Source organism: Corythoichthys intestinalis, chromosome 19 (genome assembly GCF_030265065.1).
Source record: "Corythoichthys intestinalis isolate RoL2023-P3 chromosome 19, ASM3026506v1, whole genome shotgun sequence".
Classification (NCBI taxonomy): domain Eukaryota; kingdom Metazoa; phylum Chordata; class Actinopteri; order Syngnathiformes; family Syngnathidae; genus Corythoichthys; species Corythoichthys intestinalis.
In genome coordinates this window covers 24,282,702-24,297,761 of record NC_080413.1, presented here as the reverse complement: position 1 = coordinate 24,297,761, position 15,060 = coordinate 24,282,702, and the positions used below count along the sequence as shown (strand labels likewise).

Below are 15,060 nucleotides of genomic sequence, written 5' to 3'. Positions count from 1 at the left end.
GAGGGAAATGGACTGGCGCATTCAGCAATTGAAAAAAAATGAACTGGCGCATTCGGCAGTTGAAAAGGGGTCAATGTAAGTCTGAACATAATGAAAGTACTGTAGTTCACTTAATAATGGTCGAGTCAGTTCTATCCTTATAACAAATGGGAAGACAATTTAAATGAAATATGTAACTGAAGTCATTGTATAATGCAAATAAGGTTGCTTAAAAGTTGGTAGGGACAATTTCAGCATCCTGAAAAGTTGGCAGTATTATGTCCCTACCGTCCCTATGTAAGCCTACGCCCTTGACTACATAACATACTCATCCAATTAAGCTGATTCAGAGAGAAAGGTAACATACAAAACTGATTTCTATAGGCACTTAACATGCTCCACGTCACGTTGACGAGCTAAAAACGTGGCTTTGTCAGACTAGAACATAACGAGACAGATGCCAGTTTTCATCTGATGAGACGACAATGAGTTTCAGTCACATGTTCACAATGCATGACATTTTCATATCGTACATGGATTACGTCAGCTTGCATCGTAGCAGTGTTTGGGTCGTGTCACCTATTTGAGATGTGCTGCGCCTCTCCCTCACTCTCCTCACTGGAGTTTAGGATGTAGCTAAACTTAGGCTGCGCTCCATCTTGCTTGTTTAGAAACACGATAGGATTTGTTTTCCTATTTTGGCAAGAAAGAATACATATTGCTGCTTTAGCCTTTAAAGGTCTGTGCTGAATGATAATCAGACATTAAATGTAACTCCTAGCATTAGCGTAGCATTAGCTTCAGAATGGCGAGCGTCCTCTTAAAATACTGGCCATTCTAAAGCAGAGCCACTTGGGTTTTCTGGTTAGTAAGTCTAGAGGAGAGCCAGCTGGCGAAATGGCAGTGTTGTTCTGTAAATGAGCAATTACTGGGAAATACTGATTGCTTGTAACTTCTGGCTAGACTCTAAGAATAGCAACAACAACAAAATCCCAGACGTCCTATTGTTAAACGTTCTGACATTTTTTTTACACTCAGTTCTTGGCTTCAAGGTGGGTTTAATTGAAAATGATCAGATCTACTGCTTTTCCTGTATTATCATCACCAAGTTGGCATTTTCCTTGTAGACGCTACAGTATGTGCTCGTCTATGTTTTATTCGAAATTGTTGGAAACCTTTATTTTTGGACTAAAACTTATTAATTTTACTGTCGAAAACATTTTGAGTAACCATCGACAAAAAATAGAGGAAATTTGTATGAGAGTTTTTCGCCTAAAACTAAACGAAGACGAACACGTTTTGAAATGACTAAAATATGCCTAAAATAAGTATTTTTGTTTAGAAGACTAACACAAAAACAAAAATTGAAATGGCTGCCAAAAACAACACTGATTGGGATTGTACAGTTACGCCATTAAACAGGTTGACATTTTTAATATGATGTTTGCCATAGTAATTTATGCTTGAGAAAACATGCATATAAAAGGTCAACTTAAAAATGAACACACAACAACAGATGTTCTACTATACTATAGTATGACGGATGAAACGTGCAGGATATTATAGTCCATCATCCCTATTCTAGATGTAAGACTTGCCCACTTTTAGATGAATCATTTCCAAGAAAGGAAACCCATTAAACTCTTTGTGACAGAGATTTTTTTTCTTTTTGCTATTGAATCACTGGGGAACTGTCAACCTTGGAGCCCTTTCCCCAGAATACAAATGCTAGATTCATGTCCTTGCATCATGCTTCATAATCTATGAATGTGCCCACTTGCTAACAAGCTGGCAAAAGCGTGAGTATACACAAAAGTGGCAATTTAACAAACTAAAAACAAACAAAACAACACAAATTCAGTGTTCTAAAATGTTCTTGTATTTCTTAGGTTTTGCTTCCTGGTGCTCACAGAAGCATTCCATCAATCATTGTACCAAAAAAAAAAAATGGTGTGCTCGTACTTACCCCTAACCATAGACTTTACTATCAGTTGACGAGACAGCACCTACATACATGTCGTGGCAGCTTTCACTGCGATAAACTCAAACAAACGCTGCGTTCTAACGCCGGATTTAGGTGCAAACAGGACGAAAGTTCGAGTGCATACAAGCAGGCAGGAGTGTCTCAAGAGTGATTTGGGGGAGGATTCAAGGTAATTATTCTATAAAATAGCACGATGCATGCACTTTGAAACGTTATGGAAAAAAATTAAATGAATGGAAAAAAATTTGCGTAATTTTAGCTTGAAATATTTACATAAAATGAATAATAATTGCTCGTTGTTTTTTTTCTTTAACCAAGAATCTAGATCAGTGGTTCTTAACCTTGCCAAAGGCACCGAACCCCACACGTTTCACATGGGGATTCACCGATTTAAAATTATTTTCATTTTGACAGCATGTTTTATAAACAGGTCAAAATTTGAGACCTCGGTGCCCATTGGTCTGTTGTATTTCCTTATTCCAAGTGCAAGTCAACCTTCCACTGAGCAAATCAGTTCCTCCATCCATCAGATCGAGGACTAGCAGTTAAAAGAAATGGATTAAGCCTGTAAATTGGGGGCAAACCAGTCCATAACCTGGTATAAAAAGCCAATTTGCCTACATTTAATCAGCGTACAAAAGTAGGGCCCTGCATTTCTTTACCTCCGCCGAACCCCTTAGACTTACTCACTGAACCCCTTAGACTTACTCACCCAACCCCTGGGGTTTGATCGAACCCAGGTTAAGAACCACTGATCTAGACTGTTTTACATTCATACCTATAGAAATTCTGGTATTTACATATTTACCTTAAAAAGCTCTTTGTTTTGTGCCGCCATGTTGGATTTTTTATCCATACACAATAGTGTAACTTTACATTCAAAAAATCAGGTAATTTTAAGACAACTGCCCATTTTTTGGCAAAAAAAAAAAAAATAAGTAATTCTGCGTCCATACAAAAAAAAAATCGGCTTTTACGTGTTTTATTTAATGTAACATTTCAATCTAAAAACGACGAGGGCCAGATAGCCGGCAAGACGTGCTGAGGATATAGTGACATCGGAATTCAACCTAAATAAATTGTGTAAAGAAAAATGCTAAATTTGCTTCTGTTGAGTAAAATTAAGATGATTCTGCATGCTTTCCTCAGATATTGAGTTTCTGATGTGAAAATTGAGAGATTTATTAGCTGTTTAAAACTTTTGTCAGAATTGCACTAAATCACAGGTGTCAAACCGATTCCAGAAAGGGCCTAGTGGGTGCAGGTTTGCTTTCCAACCAATGAAGAGGACACCTTTTCACCAATTAGATCTTTTACATGTGTAATCAGTTAAACTTTGTCAGGTACTGCTTGTTTCAGCATGAAGTTCATTGGTTAAACTCTCTGCGCGTTATCGGTTGGAACAAAATCCAGCACCCACTAGGCCCTTTCTGGAATCGGTTTGACACCTGTGCACTAAATTAAAAAAAAAAAAAAAAAAAAAGTCGCTATTTCTGGCACAAAAATTAAATGATATTTTTTAAATATTGCTATTGATGCTGAAAATATAGGTGATTATCTCTGCATTTGGTGATATTTTTTGTGCATCAAGCATAAAATTTGAAAAATTGAGTAGCCATTTTAAGTTTTGTTATACTTATATAAAAAATAATCGGGATTTTATTCGGGAACGACTTCTAATTATTTTATGCCGCAGCTCATGGAGACTCCTATACCCTGTATGCATTAGGGAGGTACCTGTTTTGGTTGTAGGTCGCTAGCGGCTTTGGTTTTGAAAATATTTTAATTTTAGGTTTTGGAAAATAGGCCCCCTACGAAGCGGGCCCACACCCAGTTTCCCGTCAACTGATAGTAAAGTCTATGCCCTAACATTTTCGGTCACCATATCCTATCAACTTTCTTTCAAATTTCTTTTTATTAGTTTTGCAAAAATACAGAATAACCCAAATATACAGAACAACCCCGGAACCCCCCCCCCCCCCCCCCCCCCCCAAAAAAAAAAAAAAAGTTATCCAACACAACCAACCATGACGTCTGTCTAATCATAAATGTCCAAAGAGACAACCCCATATCCTATTAACTACAAACATATAGATGGGCATTGTTTTTCAGTAATGTAAAAATTTCAACATTTTGGATGTGTGTACTGTATTAAGGTGTTCCCCAACCTTAATGGGGTTGAGGCACATACTGCATTTCATATTTACAATATTCATATTAACAATTATGATCTCATCTCATATTAATCTCAAATTAACTGAAGATGTTTTGTGCTATGACATCATGTTGCATGACTGGCAACAGGCACAGTTGTATGAAAAAGTATCTGAACCTTTTGGGACTTCTCACATTTCTGCATAAAATCACCATTAAATGTGATCTGATCTTTGTCAAAATCACACAGATGTAAAAATAGTGTCTGCTTTACATAAAACCACCCAAACATTTATAGGTTTTCATATTTTAATGAGGATAGCATGCAAACAATGACAGAAGGGGGGAAATAAGTAAGTGAACCATCACATTTAATATTTTGTGCCCCCCTTTGGCAGCAATAACTTCAACCAGATGCTTCCTGTAGCTGCAGATCAGTCTGGCACATCGAGCAGGACTAATCTTGGCCCATTCTTCTCTACAAAACTGCTGTAGTTCAATCAGATTCCTGCCTAAAGAGAGTTAAAGAGCAATTGAAACCCATTTTTACCAAACATTTTAAGTCAGTTGTGTGCCCAATCACTGATGAGTGGTTTAAAGCTGCCCTGCACACTGTAAAATACACACCTGGTAAGAAATGTCTTGATGAGAAGCATTGTCTGGTTTGCATCATGGCTCGGTCAAAAGAGCTGTCTGAAGACCTGCGATCATGGATTGTAGATTTGTATAAAGCTGGGAAAGGATACAAAACCCATCTCTAAAAGTCAGTATGTTCATCAATCGACAGTCAGAGAAGTTGTCTACAAATGGAGAGAGTTTGGCACTGTTTCTTCTCTCCCAAGGAGTGGCCGTCCACCAAAGATGACGCCAAGATTTCAGCGCAGAATACTCAGAAAGGTTAAAAAAAAAGAACCCTAGAGTGTCTGCTAAAGACTTACAGAAATCACTCAGACAATCCAATATCTCTGTACACACATCAACTATATGTAAAACTATGGCCAAGAATGGTGTTCATGGGAGGACTCCACAGAGGAAGCCACTGCTGTCTAAAAAAAACATTGTTGCTCATTTAATGGACGCAAAAAGGCTCTTGGACACGCCACAGAAGTTTTGGCAAAATATTTTGTGGACTGATGAAACCAAAGTTGGATTGTTTGGGAGCAACACACAACATCATGTGTGGGGGAAAAACGGAATAGCTCACCAACATTAACATCTCATCCCCACCATGAAGCATGGTGGACGGAGCATAATGATTTGAGGCTGTTTTCCTGCCTCAGGGCCTGGACAACTTGCAATCATTAATGGAAGAATGAATTCATAAGTTTATCAGGATGTTTTACAGGAAAACCCGCGTCCGTCTGTCAGACAGTTGAAGCTAAAAAGAGGATGGATGCTGCAACCAGACAATGATCCAAAACACAGAAGTAAATCAACTTAAGAATATTTTCAGAAGAACAAAATACACGTCCAAGTACAAGTCCAGACTTGAACCCCATTGAGATGCTGTGGCATGACCTAAAGACAGCGATTCATGCTCGGCATCCCAGGAATCTGACTAAACTACAGCAGTTTTGTAGAGAAGAAGGGGCCAAGATTAGTCCTGCTCGATGTGCCAGACTGATCTGAAGCTTCAGGAAGCGTCTGGTTGAAGTTATTGCTGCCAAAGGAGGGGCACAAAATATTAAATGTGGTGATTCACTTACTTATTTTCCCCCCTTCTGTCATTGTTTGCATACCAACCTCATTAAAATATGAAAACCTATAAATGTTTGGGTGCTTTTAGTTAAAGCAGACACTGTTTTTTCATCTGTGTGATTTTTGATTAAGATCAGATCATATTTGATCGAGATTTTATGCAGAAATGTGAGAAATTCCAAAAGGTTCGGATACTTTTTCATAACACTGTAGCGGAGATACACAAATTTTGATAATTATGTATATTCTGTCAAAGTCAGGCAAAGACACATGATACGTAATAAAAAAACAAGGGAAAAACAACACAAGTTAAATGGGATCATTCTCCAGTGCTACAGCACAGTGGCATCGAGGTATTTGCCCAACTGTGTGCCTTTCTGCTTACTTGCTGTATTCTTATCGGCATTGGAACGTGCGGTAGTAGCCCCGTTTAGCCTCTAGTGTCCGCTTGAGGAAAACCTGCAAGATTTTGTAGGAGCCATTTGAATGAAGCGTGAGGGGAGGATTGTGTTGCCTCTGGAGGATTAGAGAGGTGAAAAAACTGCTAAGGAGCTGATACTTCACCTTTGAAATCCTCTGTGTGATAACCACCTCAGCCATACATTTTAGCCACTTTGTCTTTTATACAGTCGTATGAAAAAGAATCTGAACCTTTTGGAATTTCTCACATTTCTGCATAAAATCACCATCAAATGTGATCTGATCTTTGTCAAAATCACACAGATGTAAAAACTGTCTGCTTCAACTAAAACCGCCCAAACCTTTATAGGTTTTCATCTTTTAATGAGGATAGCATGCAAACAATGACAGAAGGGGGAAAAATAAGTAAGTGAACCATCGCATTTAATATTTGGTGGTCCCACCTTTGGCAGTAATAACTTCAAACCAGGCGCTTCCTGTAGCTGCAGATCAGTCTGGCACATCGATCGGGACTAATCTTGGCCCGTTCTTCCTTACAAAACTGCTGTAGTTCAGTCAGATTCCTGGGATGTCTGGAATGAATCGCTGTCTTTAGGTCTTGTCACAGCATCTCAATGGGGTTCAAGTCCGGACTTTGACTTGGTCACTCCAGAACGTGTATCTTGTTCTTTTGAAAACATTCTGAAGTTGATTTACTTCTGTGTTTTGGATCATCAAATACACTTTCTGGAGTGGCCAGACTTGAACCCCATTGAGATGCTGTGGCATGACTTAAAGACAGCAATTAATGCCAGACATTCCAGGAATCTGACTGAACTACAGCAGTTTGGGCCAAGATTAGTCCTGATCGATGTGCCAGACTGATCTGCAGCTACAGGACGCATCTGGTTGGAGTTATTGCTGGCAAGGGAGGGGGCACAAAATATTAAATGTGATGGTTCACTTACTTATTTTTCCCTCCTTCTATCATTGTCTGCATACTATTCTCATTAAAATATGAAAACCTATAAATGGGTGGTTTTATTTAAATCAGTTTCTTCATCTGTGTGATTTTGACAAATGTCAGATCACATTTGATGGTGAATTTATGCAGAAATGTGAAAAATTCCAAAAGGTTCAGATACTTTTTCATACCACTGTATAACAATAGGTGCTAAATGTCTTTTTTTTAAACTATATATACATACATGGACATCCAGTACAGTATTAGTGTTTTAACTTGTAGGTAACATGTCTGCCAGATAATGTGATTTGATCACAATATAGCAATACGTCACAATGTTTATCAATGAAGAAAAAGTGCAAATGTGTCGCTAATCGTTTGCTATTTGCTCTGTTTGAGTATCCATTTATCAAATTAAAATATCGACATTTGCCTGTCATGTACTGATCTGGTCACATAAGAGATAATTTGTATAATGCATCACCTTGTCAATATTTTGTCACATCTATTGGAACATAAATGCATTTCTAGACAATTTATGGTGGCTTCAGCACACAAGCAAAGTATCTTCTTTTTTGAGGCCAGTTTACGCATAATTATAGCACAAGTGTTTTAGCTAAGACACCCACTCACAGAAATCCAAAACGCCTGAAGCCCTCTCAAACAGCAGGAGGCTGGATTTTCATATCACTGCAGCACCCAGTTTATTATCCATCTATTTCAAAACACGGATAAGTGGTGAACCCTTCATGAGGTCACAGCAGGGTTTGAGCAGATAGAGTTAACGCCAGCTGACCAGCAGTTTTCCCAAAATCGGACTTGTGAAGCGACGTGCGGTATGTTCCCCGACCTAACCCTCTTCATCATGTTCAGTTTTCCCAAGTCCCATCTCACCTCATTCCATATCATAAATTCTTAATGGAAAAACAAGTCAGAATTAATGAGATTACAGTTTATTCGCCTCTGCTGAGTGTCAAACGCAATCATTAAATCAATAATTATTACATAATGATTGAATTTCATTCAATTAGACTATGCTCGTTTGGATGAAAACATGTTGCTTCTTCAGCCAGTTGGCCACATAGGTGAGTTAAAAATCCCCCTGTTACCCGTGGAGAAGCCTGGTTGAAGGGTTATCCCTCCCACCCTATTGCGTTCTGTTACACACACTGGCAACATATGGACGCACACCTGCACATTATGAATGAGAAGAGGAGCCTCTTCACCAAAGCAGAAGGCTACATCAGTACATGCATAAATAACCCTATCTGCAACTTCTCATCTACCTGTTCAATTCACACACAGTGCTGCAACAGTTTAACAAAAAATCTTGACCGGAATTGCAAAACAGAAAAACTGGATTTGAGAAGGAGTGATCTTACCGTGAAGCGAGACTATGTTGCGGAGACATTGGATCACATATGCTGTGTGTCATCACACGGTGACTGGGAAGCTGAGGCCAGCTGAGAAGGTGTTTCACATCAGAGAACAGAGATGGGAAAGCAATGTTTCTTCTCTTCTTTTCTGTTCCTTTTTTTTCCAAAGCCCTCAGAGGAATGGAGCGTAGACGGAGGAAGTGGAGGAAGAGGAGGGGGAAGAGGAGAAGGAGGAGGAGGAGAGGGTAGGCAAGAGGAGACAGCAGTGTGCCGGACTGTGCTGCTGTGGATCACCTGGAGCACCGTTGGGCTCCGCATTTACTCCTCCACTGCAGCAGTGTGAGCTGCTTGCTTCACAGGCTTCCACACATCACCGCAAAACAAGGACGCGGATTCTCCATCGTGCTGGATTCAGGATTCTGCAGCTCTGCCCCCATCAGCATGCATGCTTACGCCCCTCTGTCGCCGTGCCCCCTAAAGTCTGCATTTAAGCCTTTGTATCACTTGTATCCCATGTCAGTGCAGAGGCGGCGGTGGTTTGTTCACACTTGGTGATGAGTCACAGGTGATGTTCTCGCTTGTGTGTCCCTGTAATGACTCGTGCGTGTCATAAAACGTCAAGCTTCATCAAGCCTCAGCCAACATCGCATATCATCACGCTCACTCAGTTGACGTCACAACAAACAAAAGGAAATGAAAGTTGTTTCTTGGTCTAGAGGGAAACTTGCTGATGTCACCAAGATTGTACACAGGTCTTGTCCAAATAACATGCTTTTTATTGCAGAGGAATCAATCCCTTCCTTTTCTATGCCATTTATCAAGTTCAGGGTCCAGAATGCTTATCCGTGCTGCCTTGGAGCCAAAGTCAAACTACACCCTGGACTAGGCCTCAGTAATGATGGCAAAATCAGAGAGAACTTCTCACACTCATATTCACACCATTTGCTGAGTGGGAACTGAAACACAGGCTGTGTGCACACAAGTACACAGTAGTATGCAGTTACTCAATGATGAATAAGTATTTCTGTTAATGTCCTACTACGGCTCCAAAAATGTACTTATGCGCTAGTTAGCAGCAATGTTCAAAAAGCCCTGATACATTTCCAGAATACCTTTTCCGAAGGCAGAACCAGGGGTGAAAGTGGGCCAGAACGGTCAGGAACGCAGTTCCGGTATAAGATTCAGGGCCAGAACGCAGTTCCGGTATAAGATTCAGGGCTGGAATGCTCTTCCAGTATAAGATTCAGGGCCGGAATGCTGTTCTGGTACACAGTGCTTTGATTCTGAAAATATGACAGCAACTGTCAAAATGCTATGTAAAAAAAAATTATTTTTTTTTATGTTTTTAAATGCTAAGCTGCCACACATGCATTTCAGCTCCAGGAAGAAACCAATCTACCAAAATCAGATTTACATAAGTGTTAACAACAAGCATAATAAAGTGCTTGTGTAGCATAATCAGTTTACACCAATATTTATTATTGATTTTATTCCATGGATGGCATGGAGGTTTCCCCAGCTGCAGCAGTTATCTGAAGGCCGAGTTATACTTCCGCGTCAGACCTGCGCCGTCAAGGAAGACCCGAGTTACGACCTTGCGCCGTACCCTGACGCGCTCCTCTCGAATTTTCTAACCTTCACGTCACGTAGGTGCGTATGACGTGGCGAAAACGGACTGTGATTGGTCCGCTCAGACTGTTGTTTCTGGTTCAGCGCGAAATCACCGCCATTGTAGAATAGAATCAAACATTATTTTTCTACACGCAAAAATGGACCAAGCCGACGGGAGTATCATCGAAGAGCAAGTCTCGTCAAGACATTATTATGATTGCCAAATGGCAAGGTCGGCGATTGAAAAAAAAAAAAAAAATGGAAGAACCACCGAGACGTGTGTGTTTGGAATCGAGTGGCCACACGAAGTAGAGACCCAGTCGGCCAAAAACTGCCAACTTTTTATCACTTTGTCGTATTTTTGGTTGGTGCACTTCATCATTTATTGTGTACATATGTTTGCTGTGAGTCTGTGACTTATTTACGTGTCACACTTGAAGTATGTGAAGAATAAAGCACAGATTTGGTGTCAAAAGAATTGTTTTGATCTTTAATTTTCAATAACAGACAGTTCACACACGATACATCATCACTGGTTGAGAGTGCCTCGGTGCTTTTTATGATAACGTTAAAATCAAGGCTCCCGACACAGTTTGGGAAGTTCCATAGACGCCAGAAATCTGCTATGGCTTCCCACTGGCTGGTTGTAGGACACGGCAAACAAATCGGGCTGGAGGGCTTTTGCAGACCTTGGACGCAGTGCTCGACGCCAGTTTGGAGCTAGCCGCCACAGCTAGTTCTCTCCACCCGAGTCTAGAACTCTCTGTGCGGCATCAAAAGTCGGCCAGACTGCCTCGAAACCGTCTTCTGCGTCGCCTGCCCCTCAACATTTGTATGTTCAACATTTATTCATTGTTGATGAGCAGAAGATTTACTTTCAAGAGTTCCATCTTGCATTGTTTATTTTTTTTCTCCGTTAAACTAGACTTGCGGAAGTCAATAAGCATGCCCCAAAACCGTACAAACATAACGCCACACCCCTCTAGTGGCTTGGCGGTGAATTACAGAGCAACGCGTTCCTTCACCGCAGAACTATCGAATGTCGAATGACGCCATAGTCGCTGCGCCGTCACCGCAACGCGGGAGTATAACTCAGGCTTGAGTCTGACGATGATGAGTTACGTCAATGTGCGAATGCACGCAGCAAAGCAAAACGCCTGGACATACTGACATGTGATCAGCAGAAGTGGTTAGCTCTGATTGGTTCAAATGTGCATGTTTTCTGGAACAGCAAAAATGAAAAAGCTTGTTGAATTGATGCGACAAAAAAAAGGCAATACAACATAAAATGGATCAAATCTTTAAGAGCAACGAAAGAGTTGAGGAGGCTTATTTGTCATATTTAGTTTTGTTTACACTGATGGGGAGGTTCAGAACATCTTAGCTGACATTGTGCACTTTGGACTTATATTTGTTCATTTATGTTAGGGTACTTATTCATTACCTTATGATTTAAAAAAGTCAATGTTTGCGCGATCTTCAAAATATATTCCATTTCACCCTGCATAATATAAGTCATTTATCCTTATTTTTCTGAATGTATGTTACTTATATCTTTATTATTACAAAAAAAAAAAAAGAATGTTTATATTAACTTCTATTTTAATATATATCCTATGTTCTTAAGTAGTTAAAATTGAGATTTGGCATTTAGTATGTGAGGAAATGAGGGAAAATAAAAATTAGGAGATGGAGGTTGGGGTCATTGCTTTTATTTTGCAAATCATTGAAAAAATACAATTTTGAATGAAAATCAGTTTTTGTATGTGTTATAGAAATAACTGTGCTAAAACAGTTTTCTTTGCATTTTAGTAGTTTAAGAGGTTTGACAATCCCCCCCCCCCCCCCCCCCCCCCAAAAAAGAAAGGGAAAAAAAAAAATTCTGGCTCCGTGGCGACCTTCACGTCGAGGAGTTCTGGCAAAAAATTCTAGCCACTTTCACCCCTGGGCAGAACCAAACACGCAGTTTCTAAAACATGGTTCTGAAACCAAGTAGTACGATTGCACTGATAGTGTGATTCATTTGGTCACGTTACTGTGAACGCCATCAGCCGAATACCAGTGCATACCAAATAAGGTGATTTTTTTCAGGGTGCTGATTCACCTCAGCTCAACGGTGACCGCTGCATGAACCATAATGATAGAAGATAATGGGAATTCATGACGAAAGAGACACTGCTGGCCAAAAGTATTGGCACCCCTGCAATTTTGTCAGATAATGCTCAATTTCTCCCAGAAAATGATTGCAATTACAAATGCTTTGATATTGATAGCTTCATTTATTTTGCTTGCAATGAAAAAACAAAAGAGAATTAAAAAAACCAAAAAAAATTAAATCATTATTATTTTACACAAAACACCAAAAATGGGCCGGACAAAAGTATTGGCACCCTCAGCCGAATACTTGGTAGCACAGCCTTTAGACAAAACAACTGCGAACAACCGCTTCCGGTATCAATCTATTGCCACGTTTACATGAAGCCAAATATTCCAATTACAATCGGAATATTTGTTCAAACCGAATAAATGTGTTCCATATAAACACCTCATTCGGAATGAACAGGCCCAAACCGAATGGAATTTCATTCCGATTCACAGGGGTGGAATATTCCTTTTCCCAAACCGATTAGAAGTAAAATTATATCATGTAAACAGGGAAGCGGAATGGTGTTTGGTTGCGTTCTTTCTGCGCATGCTCCGTACTGACATGGTGACGTCACTCGGTGATGTAAGTAACATCACTTGCAACATGGCTTCCAAGCACACGCACAGCGCACCCACACAACTTTTTAAATGAACGGCGTATCATTCTGAAGTTTTGTTTCCACTCGAAAAGTTAAAACAGCAGCAGATCTGATGATCGATCTCCATATATTGCAACGTGACGCTTTGTTTTGATTAATCTGCGCATGTCAGACGGCAGTTGTCAAACGTCCTTTCGGAATAAAGGCAGTCACATGTAAACACTGGATCGGAATTGATGAAGTGACATGTAAACAGCTGATGTGAAATTTCAATTCGGAATGATTTGAATCGGTATGAATAAAAGTCAGCATGTAAACGTGGCTAATGAGTTTCTTACAATGCTCTGCTGGAATTTTAGACCATTCTTCTTTGGCCAACTGCTCCAGGTCTCTGAGATTTGAAGGGTGCCTTTTCCAAACTGCCATTTTCAGATCTCTCCACAAGTGTTCTATGCCAGGGGTCCCCAACGACCGGTACCGGTCCGTGGCGCATTTGGTACCGGGCCGCGCAGAAATAATAAATAATTTATTAACTACTGCATTCTGGCCAATTGACTTTGGCCTTTGCCGCTTAACACATCAATATCCCTGTCTACTCTAGATATACAACTACAGGATAGGATGTCGTCATAGAAATGCATTGATTGGGCTGTTAGCGGTAAATCTTGTTTTGTATATCTATGTGCGCTTGGCCTCAATAATGACATATGACATAGGTCGTCGCCAATCACATTTGTTCCCGGAAATCCAGTTGAAGCCTGGGCCCGTGTGCTTTGGTCAGATGAGACCAAGATTGAGCTTTTTGGCACCAAAAACTCTAAGTGGGTCTGGCGTGCCACGAAAGATACGCATGCTGAAAAGCACCTCATACCCACTGTGAAGTATGGGGGTGGGTCAGTGATGCTGTGGGGCTGTTTCACTTCCAAAGGCCCTGGGAACCTTGTTAGGGTGCATGGCATCATGAATGCTTTGAAATACCAGGACATTTTAAATCAAAATCTGTTGCCCTCTGCCCGAAAGCTGAAGATGGGTCGTCACTGGGTCTTTCAGCAAGACAATGACCCTAAACATATGGCCAAATCTACACAGAAATGGTTCACCAGACACAAAATCAAGCTCCTCCCATGGCCATCTCAGTCCCCAGACCTTGTTTTGTTGGCAAAAGGGGGTTGTACAAAGTATTAACACCAGGGATGCTAATAATTGTGACACACATTATTTGATGTCAAATAACTTTTTCTTTATGTGGGATTTTTTCCCCACTGAATAAATGTACTTGAATTGAAGGTTGGATGTTTCTCTTTTATTCCATTAAGGTCCCATATTATTAGAATAAAAAATATATATATTAGAAGCTAAAAAACACATCTTTTTCAGGGGTGCCAATAATTATGGAGGGCACTGTGTATATATATATATATATATATATATATATATATACGCACACTCTATACTGTATACACTGCATACTGTATATACCACTGAACACAAAAAGGGTTTGGAGGATATCTCTGTGAGGTTAAGTACTTGACCCATCAAAAGTATATACATACAATCAAGCTTCTCAAACACACACATCTATATACCAATTGAATAGATTAATAGTGAAAGAAAAAAAATCAAATATAACATTGAAAAAAATATTTTCAAAAATATTGGCAATAAACAAGTTCTTAGCTTGCGCTGAATTTAGTTTCCGATTCAGTCCACACGTTTTCAAAGTTAGAGTTACATGCTATACTCAGTGTAGTTTTCATCTAGTCATTGTGATGCCTTCGACATGACCGATCATTTTCCAAACTATGACTTTAAATTCCACCCACTCTCATATTTCCCCTTACTTTATCAGCCTCCTTTGTGCTCTGCAGCACAGAAGAGCTTTGGGGTCAAGAGACAATGTTAAAATGGAACGAATATCTTTTTTGATTGATTTTTGGCCATGAGTCCAGCTCATTGGCATTCTGATTGAATGCAGGTGGTGCCCGAGAGAAATGCAACTGCTTTTGATGGAAAGAAAACGTCATGTAAACGACAGCTGGTGGAAGAAACAAGGACAACACAAAGCCAACAGATCGAAATGGGAATTAATCCTACATTATAAATGAAATGAACATCCCCCAAAAATGCCCATTTGCTGAATGTTGTGACGTG

At 39.9% G+C, this 15,060-nt stretch overlaps 2 protein-coding genes across 7 annotated transcripts in view; one reads left to right on the top strand and one right to left on the bottom strand.

Moving 5' to 3' along the window:
• The window catches only part of LOC130907904 (cytospin-A-like), a 176,822-nt gene that overhangs the window by 128,924 nt on the left and 32,838 nt on the right, over positions 1–15,060 (top strand). The window lies entirely within an intron of this gene.
• Positions 1–15,060, bottom strand: part of dlgap2b (discs, large (Drosophila) homolog-associated protein 2b) — a 168,630-nt gene that overhangs the window by 146,491 nt on the left and 7,079 nt on the right. The window contains exons 1-2 of one of the 6 annotated variants that reach the window (XM_057823424.1): positions 8,561–9,500; positions 6,201–6,331 (exon numbers count right to left, since the gene is read on the bottom strand). The exons of 4 other annotated variants lie outside the window; for them this stretch is intronic. The gene's annotated coding sequence lies outside the window, so the exon portion shown is untranslated. Of the gene's footprint in view, positions 1–6,200; positions 6,332–8,560; positions 9,501–15,060 lie in introns of those variants that run through there. One more of the 6 variants, XM_057823423.1, reaches the window with a different exon arrangement.